At 39.4% G+C, this 11,183-nt stretch overlaps 1 long non-coding RNA gene across 1 annotated transcript; it reads left to right on the plus strand.

The window, feature by feature from the left end:
• The first annotated feature begins 1,908 nt into the window (after nt 1-1,908).
• Nucleotides 1,909-10,829, plus strand: LOC122970492. Its single transcript, XR_006399217.1, has 2 exons — nt 1,909-2,279; nt 2,359-10,829. It is a non-coding gene; the product is annotated as an uncharacterized LOC122970492 (long non-coding RNA).
• The last annotated feature ends 354 nt before the right edge of the window (nt 10,830-11,183 follow it).

The following is an 11,183-nucleotide window of genomic DNA, read 5'->3' on the forward strand; positions in this document are numbered from 1 at the left end:
AAATGATATGTCTCGCCAGCATGATAATTAAGAGATGGTAAATGAGGGCTCACCTAAATTAAAATTTCTGCTGATTAAGGAACTTGACTCAATCCATAGACCTGTGTAGTTATAGGGAAGTTGTCTCAGTGTGCAGTGCTGGGATGTGGAGACCAGTTGAGTGCCAGGTCCGGACATTGTGTGAAATTTGTCAAAGCAGAGATGACAGGCTGGAAATTTAGGAATGAGCAAGAAGCAATGCCAGTAGAACAGTACAGACGAAACATAAGGAGACCTGGTCATAGGAACAGAGAATATGGACAGCAATAAAAGGGAGAGAGGACTACTCTGACTTTTAAACATGAGAAATTATAATAATAATAATAAACTTAATTTCTATAGCACAATCCTTAAACAAAATGTAACACACAGAATCATTTACAATAAAACAGTAAAATCTGGATAAATACAGTAAAATAGGATAAACAAAGTTAAATTAAAAAGACAGGATAAGACAAGATAAATTTAGTTTAGTAGTGCTGGGTGATGTGACCAAAAATTTGTATCACAATATTTTTTTAAGATTTTGGCAGTTTCACAGTGCATCTTTTTTTTTTGCATGACTGGGCCTTTATGTAGGTTTATAGTGGTTTATTCTACTGTCAGGGGTACATAAATTTTATGTAAATGTGTTTTATGTGGAAGTACTCCCACATAAAACACATTTCAAGGACTGCCTTTTTTCACCTACGTAACTGCAAAAATTAGGCACATCCTCTCTCAAAAAGATGTAGAAAAACTAGTCCACACATTTGTTACTTCTAGGCTGGATTATTGCAATTCCTTTATTATCAGGCTGCCCTAACAAGTCTCTAAAGACTCTCCAGCTGGTCCAGGATGCAGCTGCACATGTTCTGACAAAAACTAGAAAAAGAGATCATATTTATCCCATTTTAGCTTCGCTGCACTGGCTCCCTGTAAAATCCAGAATTGAATTTAAAATCCTTCTCCTTACCTATAAAGCTCTTAATGGTCAGGCACCATCATATCTTAAAGAGCTCATTGTACCCTATTACTCCACTAGAACACTGTGCTCCCAGAATGCAGTGCACCCACCTGTTTCTTTCTCTCTCAACCCAACCAGTCAAAGTAGATGGCTGCCCACCAAGAGCCGGGTTCTGCTTGAGGTTTCTTCCTGTTAAAGGGGAGTTTTTCCTTGCTGCTTAAAACCGGTATATCGGATGAATCAGTATACCGCCCAGCACTACCATTTAGGAGAAAGCAATGTTTAAAAGATGTGTTTTAAGATTTCAGATTTAGAGTCCCTTAAACCCGCAGACAGTTCGAGAGTTTGGGGGCATAATTAGCAAAGCTGCCTCTCCCTGTCCTTTAGTTCTGACCAGTCTGAACAGTTGAGAGGCACATATGTCTCAACCAGGGTCCGAAATTAACACTTGCCAAGCACCAATTGCAAACAGAAACAACTCATTTGTCATCAGAAATAAAACAATCAAGCTGGAGAACATTTGTGGCCATGAACACAGCAAGTGTCACAGTGCTAGTGCATGTATGCGTGTGATTGGCGGTCCAACCTAAGGTGTGATCAACTATCAGATCTCCCTATGGTCCAGCTGTCCTCTCTAGAGATCAGGGAGTATGATGCCACAGAAGCTGTGATGCTGAGGCACCAGGACTCTGTCAGGAGCAGGAGGCCAGACTTCATGGATGGTGCAAAGAGGGTAGAGAGCGAGGAGTCTGACAAGGAGGTTTAAGTTAATTAAAATGATTAAGCATCCAATAGGTTTACAAAACCTTCATATTTACTTTTATGTTTGGCCCCAACCTTGATTTTGTACTGCCATTTAGTGCCTGTTTTCGTGTACATATCGCATATGCACATATAACATATTAAACTCACTTTTTTTTGCATTTGATGGCTGCCTACCTTTTTTCTGAGTATTTCCACCAACCCATTTGGGGAGCCTTTTTCCACTGTTTTCCCATGGGGTCCATTAGGATCTGGGACAGACATCGTGAAAATACTTTTAATCAGTAATTTTAATTGCTCGACTGTAATAATCTTCAGGAAAAGCAGTTGAGTACATTCAAATATGTTGCAAGTACAAGGCGATAAAAGGTGACATGCATCCATGCTGGCAAACAATTTCCAGGTTTAATTGTGTCTTTTCAGGGGCCTGCTAAATGTTCCTTATGTTTTGAGCAGGAAGCGAGGGAGGTCTGCCTCAGCTGGAAGCAACAGGTTGGAGTTGGGGAACCAGCCGATCTGCTTGGGAACAGATGTAGGTATTAATTACAATAAATGATAAGACAGCATTATCAAAATACTGGTCCTCTCTCCTTACCCTTTCCTCCATAAAGGAACAGCTACTGAGATAGAGGATCTGATGGAAGACTATTCACCATCAGAGCAACCTGGAGCTGGAGGCTGGCGAGATGGATGTGGGCCCAGAGGAGGCCTGTAGCAGGAGGAGAGGCTTTCCAAATGAGACATCCAGTCCAAAGGTGTGGAATTGGCAACTCTATCTAGGCTGGCATAATTTATAATACTGGAACCCCTGTCTGAGGTGTTAAGATGTGTTAGACTGTATTGTAAAAGATATTGCAAGCAGTCAACATCACAGGCTGTCCTCTAGCAAGACAAGAGACGAGCAGGTGGAGGCTGATTCCCCTGTGAACTTGAAAATTTGATGCCTCACCAGGAGATCATCCTCGGATACAGATGGTGAGAGCACTGCTCAGGGAAAAACACATTCACAGAGGTTATGCACAGGCTGAATGTAAGTACAGCAACTGAAATAATATACTGAAGGTTGTGGCACATCAAGGTAGATGAACATCAAGGCAAGATGGATGATTCCATGAAGAGGGTGAAAGGGTTTGCCTAATGCAACTGAAAAAGAGCAGGAAATGTTTCATAACTCTTTCTTTTCTTTGTTCCTTTTGTGGCGTGGCTGTGCTGGTTATGCTGTTTACAACTTCAGGTGTTGAATGATCTCACACATGACTTCACAATGGTCATGAATGGTCACAGAACTTTGATGGTGCAAACTCCATTGTATCTATTTCAACATGAGGCTTGAAGTCACTAGTGAATACAGTGTTCTCCAAGCAGGACGTCTGCCGTCAGCAGAAAAGCTCTTCTGTAATTGGTCAAAGTGGGCGCTCCTGTGGCCCATAATGGCTGTGGAAATGTATCAAATAGTGATTCATTCTCTGCCATTCAGTTTGGATTACTGAGGCCTTGACAAATGGCTACCATCCCTCTCTTGTGCTTTTATTCACTGGTCACCCTTGGTGACTGCTTATATTTTACTGATAGGACTCTGAAAGCTCTGTATCACTGTAATACATAACAGCTCTGTGATGTTATTATTATAGATAGAACTCTATGTATATGTGTGTGTTCTCCTTTCAAGAGAAAATTTTGCTTTACTCCAGTTATTGATAAAGGAAGCTTAAACGCTGAAAGTGAATATAAAGCTACCACTGCAGGCTGGAAAATGAAAATGTACTGTGAGGCTGGGAGTCCAAGAGCAAACACCCTCAGAATGCGAGTGTGTGTGCGTGTGCTTGCATTTGTATGTGTGCTCGACTGCAGCATCCATGGGGAGTCTTTACTCATCTAATCACTTCACTCCCCTGAGTTGCTGTGCTAATTAGGTCTAAAATATACATCATAGTTTCCCTCATCTCTTTAATTAAAAGTTGATGGTATTCAGCTATCAAATGATATGGCACTTTTTCATGCTTGGAAAAGTGTCCAAAAAGTGTGCCTTAAGTGCCAGTGAGAGGACAAAAAAAAAATCCCCAATTGTATTTAAATATGGAATGCTATATGCTTTATGTTCTCAGAAATTGTGCATCATTGCCTTTTTAACTGAGCATGTGAATAAAAAGGAATAGCTATGAAACTCAAAAATGATGAAATCATTCACAGAAGAAAAGAGATCTGGCGCAGGGTAATTATTTCAGGCACTGAGTGGTGGAGTACATTTTTAGCATTCAGCTATGCATTTAAATAAGCATCTGCAAGGTGCAGAGGTTTTCCCTGAATGACTTGTACTAAACCAGGTAATGAGGAGGATGAGGAGCACAGCTCAGGGAAAGGCTTCTTAGCATGCAACCGGTCATGATGTGATGAATGAAAAGGTGGGTGAACTTAGTTAGTATTCATCCGCCTCCTCCTAAGTATAAGATCATGTTTTAGCCCGAGTAAAACATTCCAGATCTCACTCCTTCTCAGTGTAACCTATTAATTATTGAGTATAAAATCATGACTTTTAAAGCCCCCATGTGTAGAAGCGTCATTTGATTATGTAGCATATTTTTCAAATACTCTGATGACTTCAAGTTATAATCCTCAACATTTTATTATATCAGAGTCCATTTCTGATGCTATTTGTGGTTGGCATATTTTCAGTAAAAGCCACTCAGTGATTGCCTCTGTGGAGTCCGCCTATCTCGCATGGGATTCAGATTATGGACCCAACACAGTGGATTTACAGGAAACTGTGCATGCAAGTACTGGATGATATATGAAAGAAAAGCCAGTGTATGCTCATTTTACGAGCTGTGGAACACAATAGCTGGTGTTGCGCATTTGAAAGTGCTGTTGTCGACTGATTTCTTCATCAAAAACAATGTGACAATGAATCCTGTCTGCACGTTGTTTGTTTGGTTGTAAACAGATACCCTGGTTGCTCTTCCTCTGTTGTTTCTCTAACATGGTAGCTGCTCGAGGCCTGTCTGCAGCCCCTAGTGGCCAGATTTATAAGGAGCAAAATTAATAAAACATACTTGTTGCTGTTGCCACCAGTGACCTAAATCAACCTCAACTAAAATTTTAAAGATTATAATTTATAGCTGCATTGATTAATGTTATAAAGTTGTGAATGTGTTTCCTATTTATACATCCATCAAACAGAGACCATCATTTGCATCCATTTGGAGTTGTGTTTCTACCTGATTAATGTTAGTTCAACACTCATATCTGGCCCTTTTTGCTGCTAAATGCTCCACTGTATTCACCAGCTAGGTGCTAATTTTGACTGTCTGCTTTTTGGGAGTAGAGTGAGTGTATCTTAAAATCAAGTAAATTAGAGCTGTGAGACAGAACCAGAGGAGTGAAGTTGTGGTTCGTGAAAACAACACACACATACACGCACACATAAAAAAAAAACCTGCTGAAGGAGGCTATGATGGCCCATAAGGCTGAGGGGAAGACTCTTTCACATTACTCACAGCTATTTGATTAATTGTTAATATAAAAATATTGATAAGTGCAGCTTTAGGTTTTGTTCATAGATTGGTGCTGCTGGTGTTCCCAGGTCAGATCCACAGTAGGGTTAGTGGCCTTCATTGCTGCCTGCCATAGTGTCATTTTTGATACAACCACTGGGGGGTGCCAAAATCGAAAATTTCAAATTCTAAAAATATTGACTTTACAAACCAATACTGACAGTAATCGTCCTCTGCGGGGTTGCTCTATTATGCATTTCCTCAATGTCAAATAGATTGTGAATTCTGATTATGTGAAATGCAGCAATACAAAAGTAATCTCCGGTTATTAGCATTTCAGCAACTGCAGCATCTGCTCCATGGTTGTTAGGAAAATATTTCCTAGAAATGTGAGTCAGTCTACTCACTTGGAACAGATGTATGTGCATCTACTTTTCAGACGTGCAAATGTTAATAAGACTGTGACACCAAATTATTATGAATTAATTATGATTAATTTAGTGTTTATGTGATGCATTAAATACTTTAGAACACCAGTTGCATTATGTTAACATATTGTGCATATATGAAAATGTGTTGGCTATTAAGAGTTTCAGTTTTAGGCCTTCAAGACTGTATCTGTCAGGCCCCAGTGGGTGACTAACATGAGGTGACAGGGTGAATATGGAGCTATTGTAGGGGCTGCTGACAGCAGATCACATCTGACCACACCTGAATAGGGCACTGTAGGTACACAAACATAAAGAGGGTCATGTTGATATGATAAACTCAGGTCACAGAGCTACAATCTCAACATTTGTCATGGCTGAACTAAACTGAGAACTTTCATTTCTCAGTGTGAGACCAGTAACTCAGGTGACCTTCCATTTATTCCCATTCTGGTCAGAGCTTCAAAAAATGGCCCGCAGTATATTTTTATTTTCTGTGTTTTTTTTGCCTTTTATTTTTTTGGGAAACTGAGAAACTGTGAGTACATCACAAACAAACATAGCTGTTAGCTCAGGCTGTGAGGTCAGATAAATACAGCCCACGGTGCACCTGCAGTGACAATAGCTAGGAGGGGTAAAAGAGGCTCTCGCTGTGCTTGGTATGCCCAAATTCCATCAGAACCTTGCCTGTTTCACATTAACACCACTGGAGACCCTCTTAGGTTCACACTCTGCAGCCTTAAACACTTGATCTAGTCATGATTGATGGGACAGAACTGCACAGGGCAACCAATCACTTAACACTTTATCAGATGGATGCACAGGCAGTATGGGACTACAGTAGGGCTGCAGGACACCTAACCGTTGCCTACACTGAGCCCTAAACACAGCTGGAACCCAGGATAGAGATCAATTCATTACCCAGCATCATTTATCACAGCAGGGACAGTTCCAATCAACTTTAAATCACTTAGTGGTACTTGAAGTATTTGTCCCACATGAATCTATGGAGCTGGTATACAGGCAATTTAAAATCTCATTTTCTGTACACTATTAGTCTACATATTTTTTAGTCATTTATCAAGAGCATGTTTTTCTAATCAATCAGGGATTTGTGCAAATGTCTGAATGGCCGTTACAGTGCATATGAACAATACATAAAATAATCTTGTCCACTGGGCTAACAAATTAAGTGGCACTGATTGCTTGCATGCAGCCGTAATTTTCTCTAATATGTCTGGCAGATATGATTTTAAAATATATTCTGGACTGAATGTGATGCACTGACTTTAGGCAATATGTTTAATGAGCGCAGGGTTGGGTGGCATCAATAAATCCTTCATGCATAGTCATTGATGATCTCCCATGGACAACAGGGTGTTCCTGCAGTAACCAAATAATTGACAATGTTCCTGCGTAATTTCGTCAGGTCAGAATGTTTAAAGCAGCAATCATTTATTTTTCTTGGCCACCAGGGGACAGGACAGCAAGCTGAAGTTGCTGGTTAGTGTCATGTGCCTGGCTCCTGGTGAATGTCCAAAAGTCCAGTATTCACTCTACTTTTAGCTCTGTTTTTGTCTCTCACAAATCCTGAGCAAAATATCTGGCTCTTTTGCTGCTAAATGTTCCTCTATGTTGCTAGCGGGTCACTAACTTTGTCTGTCTGCTGTTGGGTGCAGGGCAGTTAGCATACAGGTGGTTTATGAGCTTGGTTGCTGAAAACAGCTGCCTTCTGCAACTGGAAACAAGGCTGATAAAATTGGTGAGAGTGAACCAAAACAGTAAAACTACAAGACTGTAAAATCTAAACAATGAACTGAAAGACATTAAAAGGTTCCTTAGCGCTTAGGGGAACTGCAGAGTTGTGTGATAATCATTTGCAGGTTCGTCACTATGAGCAACACCTTTCACATTACACATAGTCATTTCATCCATTGTTAACAAAAAATATTCTTTAGTGCAGCTTTAAAAGTGGTTTCTTAAGCCCAAAACAACAGGTTTATAGCCCCTGTAATGAAACACCTGGGTAACCATTCAACTCGCTGTGGGTGATAAACATCTCAAGCAAAGTTAGGATATAATGAAAACTATGTAGTATGTACATGTCAAAAAATCAGAATACAACAATAACACATCTAATATATCAAATGTGAAAATAATAGTTTTAAGATACATTAAAAGAAAACCATAAAAATATTGAGCAGGACAGAAAAAATGAGAATACTTGTACTATCCTATAAATTGAAGACAATTCTCACACACTGTATCCTTTGTTGTTTTTATTTTTTTGTTGACACACACCAACATAAAAGAATGTTGTTCATGTGATTGAGACAATGCAAATTTACAGTATCAACAAGGACCTATAGAATAAAGACAAAAAATATAGTTTTTATTTGTTTTGAGATGTTTAACACCATGGGGTGATGATTAACCACACCTGTCACTACAGAGGCAGTTGTTATATATATGTATGGGTGTGCCAACCATTCAAAAAATATATAATCTGAAACATTAAAAGCATTGTCTACCACATAAATGTTAGTCTGGGGGTCAGTGTGCAAGGGTTAGTCTTTTCATCATAATTGTGACATCATGTCATCAACCAATTACACAGAAAAAGCCCCGACAGTTAAACTGTAGTTGTAGATTATACAAATTGTTCTCAACCTCAGCATCACAACCTCCTAGGGAGCTGGAAGATGATTTTCGTAGGAGCTGTGATATCAGTTATGGGAAAGGAAAAGACATACATATTCAAAAGAAATGTATTATCATGGCTTTGAGAAAAACTTAATAGTTTTCTGCCTCGAGGCCTCCCCTGATAATTAACCATATGAAGCAATCTATAAAGGGAAAATCTTCCTTTGATTGAACTTCACCATTATGCACGCCTGGATGGGGGACCGCAAGAAAGCATTGCTTCATTTAAAGAGTTCACAAGCCATAAAGTTTGAGAAGCACTGCCTTATGTCACCACAATAAAACTTAAATTGTCCTCCTGGGCTAGCACAAGCTTCCAGAGCATTTTTGGGACATCTCATCTTGTCTCATGTGTTTAAGATGGGCATTTAGACAGATGCAGGAGTGGGTGTCAGGTATGAAGGGTAACTTGAAGACACTGATTTGAGGGTGGCAACACTGTAATCAGTTGGAAAGCGACAGACTCTCTTTTCATCTAGCATAGTGGCTTTCAGCTGTTGGTACAAGAGATGGAACCCTCAGAGTTTTGCAACAGAGTTTCAGACAGACTTCCAGATATTCACCACAAAAGCCTAATGAGACCATTGAAACACTAAGTGACAAGATGAGCCACAAACAAACATATACTCTAATGGAAGACATTGGTCTGGCACTGTGCAAAGAATTTGGCAAGATTGCTGTCATCAGTACAGTGACAAAATTCATTGTGGTCATTGTGTCTTTAGAGCCAGGATTGTCCATATTGGGGTCAAATGGGCCCATTAGTGTTTTTAGGGTGGGGGTCACTTTTCCATCCTAGAGGGACAATAAACAATAGTGTCCATACTGTGCACTTATTGAGTGCTACAAAATGTAAATAGGACCAATTTACTGTAACTCACATTTGTTAATACTAGAACCGCCACAGGGTAAATTTTACATGTGGTTTTACAATTGAACATTACTATGTTTTAATAAAATATTGAAGTCCCTCAGTCTTTGACTTTACCTAAAATTGTGTTGTGTTACAGTCCCTATTGTTAAATATAGTCAAGATAAATCCAGATTAAAAACACATGCATTTATACCTATAACTGCCACCGGTCACCAGTAAAATTTACCACTATATAAAAATGCATTTATTTTCACGCAGTTTATGTTTAAGCATTCTAAGTTGCTAGGCAATGGCATTCATTAGCATGTGATCTGAAAACTATTTCAAGTCATTCATAACAGCTTATGATGGATAACAGACAGAGATTCATGGATGTCAAACAGGCATCTGAGTTACTAACTGAAATGAGTGATGAGGAGTCTGATGGAACGGAGATATCAGGACTGTTTAATGTGTCCTGGGTTGGCTCTTCACCTGACGGGTCATCTGACAGTGAGCCAGAGTGTCAGAGAAAAGTGAGGCAGACTGACCCTCCACTTAAACATAGGTCAGCAACACTTAGACATGACATGCAAAGTTTATTCATGCTTATCTTCTATGTAGACATACATATATATATATAAAGCTATTAAATAACTTTTGCCCACATAGCTTGACATAATAATGTTATGATAAGTTATGTTATAATGTTATGAGCATTTTGAAATAGGCTCAGTCTAAAGTATATCTCTCTTATTATCTTATTATTTATATGAATGTGTTGCAGAGCCATCACTACCACAAGTGGTCTACTATCAAGTCTGGCAGAGGGACAGGGTCAGCTAGCCTCACAACATGTGCAAGGTGCAACATTTGCGACAAACAGTCAGCGTTTTTATGTCTCTGTGATGGAGTGATGTCGCAGCACATCCAAGAATGTACAGTGGCAGAATGAGTGAGGAGAGAGCCTCCTGGGATGTTTCACTTGCTGAATTGAAGGGCTTTGTTGCACTTCTCTATGTGAGGCATACTACAGGAGGAACAATGAGATGGAAAGTCTCTGGTTTGAGCAATGGGGCAATACATTTTCATCTCAGTGTTGTTGAGGAACTGGTTTCTGGAGATCATGCATTTCCTTCGCTTTGATAAGGAGACCCAGCGATGCCAGTTGACTGATCACATGTTTGCGCTCATGACTTAAATGTGGGAGAGATTCACACAGAACTGCATTGCGCAGCTGTTGCTGACTAAAGCGAGGTGCAGGTTCATGCAGTACATGCCTAACAAGCTGGATAAATTTGGTATAAAGTTTTGGCTGGCAGCAGATGTTGACATCAAATACCTGTTGAATGGCTCGCCATACCTGGGTAAGGATGAAAGCAGATTAGAGAATGTGTGCTGGAGTTGATGGAGCCCTTTGTTGGTAAGGGGAGGAATATCACCACTGATAATTTCTTCACCTCCCTCCCACTTGCCGACACGCTTCTGTCCAAAAACACCAGCCTGGTAGGTAAGTGTTCTGTGGAAAATGCACGGTCAAGGTGCTTAATGTATCTTCCAAGTGTGTTTGAGAGACACGAATAATTACATGTGCTCAAATGTTCAAATTTAACCTTCTCACAAATGTTCATTGTGAGGAAAAAAAAAAAAAAAAAAAAAAGCAATTAACTTAAAATGAGTTTGTTTTGTTATATTATAGTTTATTGTTTATAGGCTTTTTAGCCTATTTGGCTGTTACTTTGGCCGTACTTCGTATTTGCAATATGATGTTATAAAGAAAAAAGTTTTAATGGTTACCTCAAGTTTCTTGGTGATGTTCTCTCTTTCACACATTGTTGAAATGCCTACATTAATAATTGATTAATTGAGATTTGACTTTGTCATCTCAATGTTGTTGCAACATTAAATCATCCATAAGTGCAGTGCTTATTTATTGTTATTATTATGGCTCATTATTGTCT

Source organism: Thunnus albacares, chromosome 19 (genome assembly GCF_914725855.1).
Source record: "Thunnus albacares chromosome 19, fThuAlb1.1, whole genome shotgun sequence".
In the NCBI taxonomy this organism is placed as follows: Eukaryota; Metazoa; Chordata; class Actinopteri; order Scombriformes; family Scombridae; genus Thunnus; species Thunnus albacares.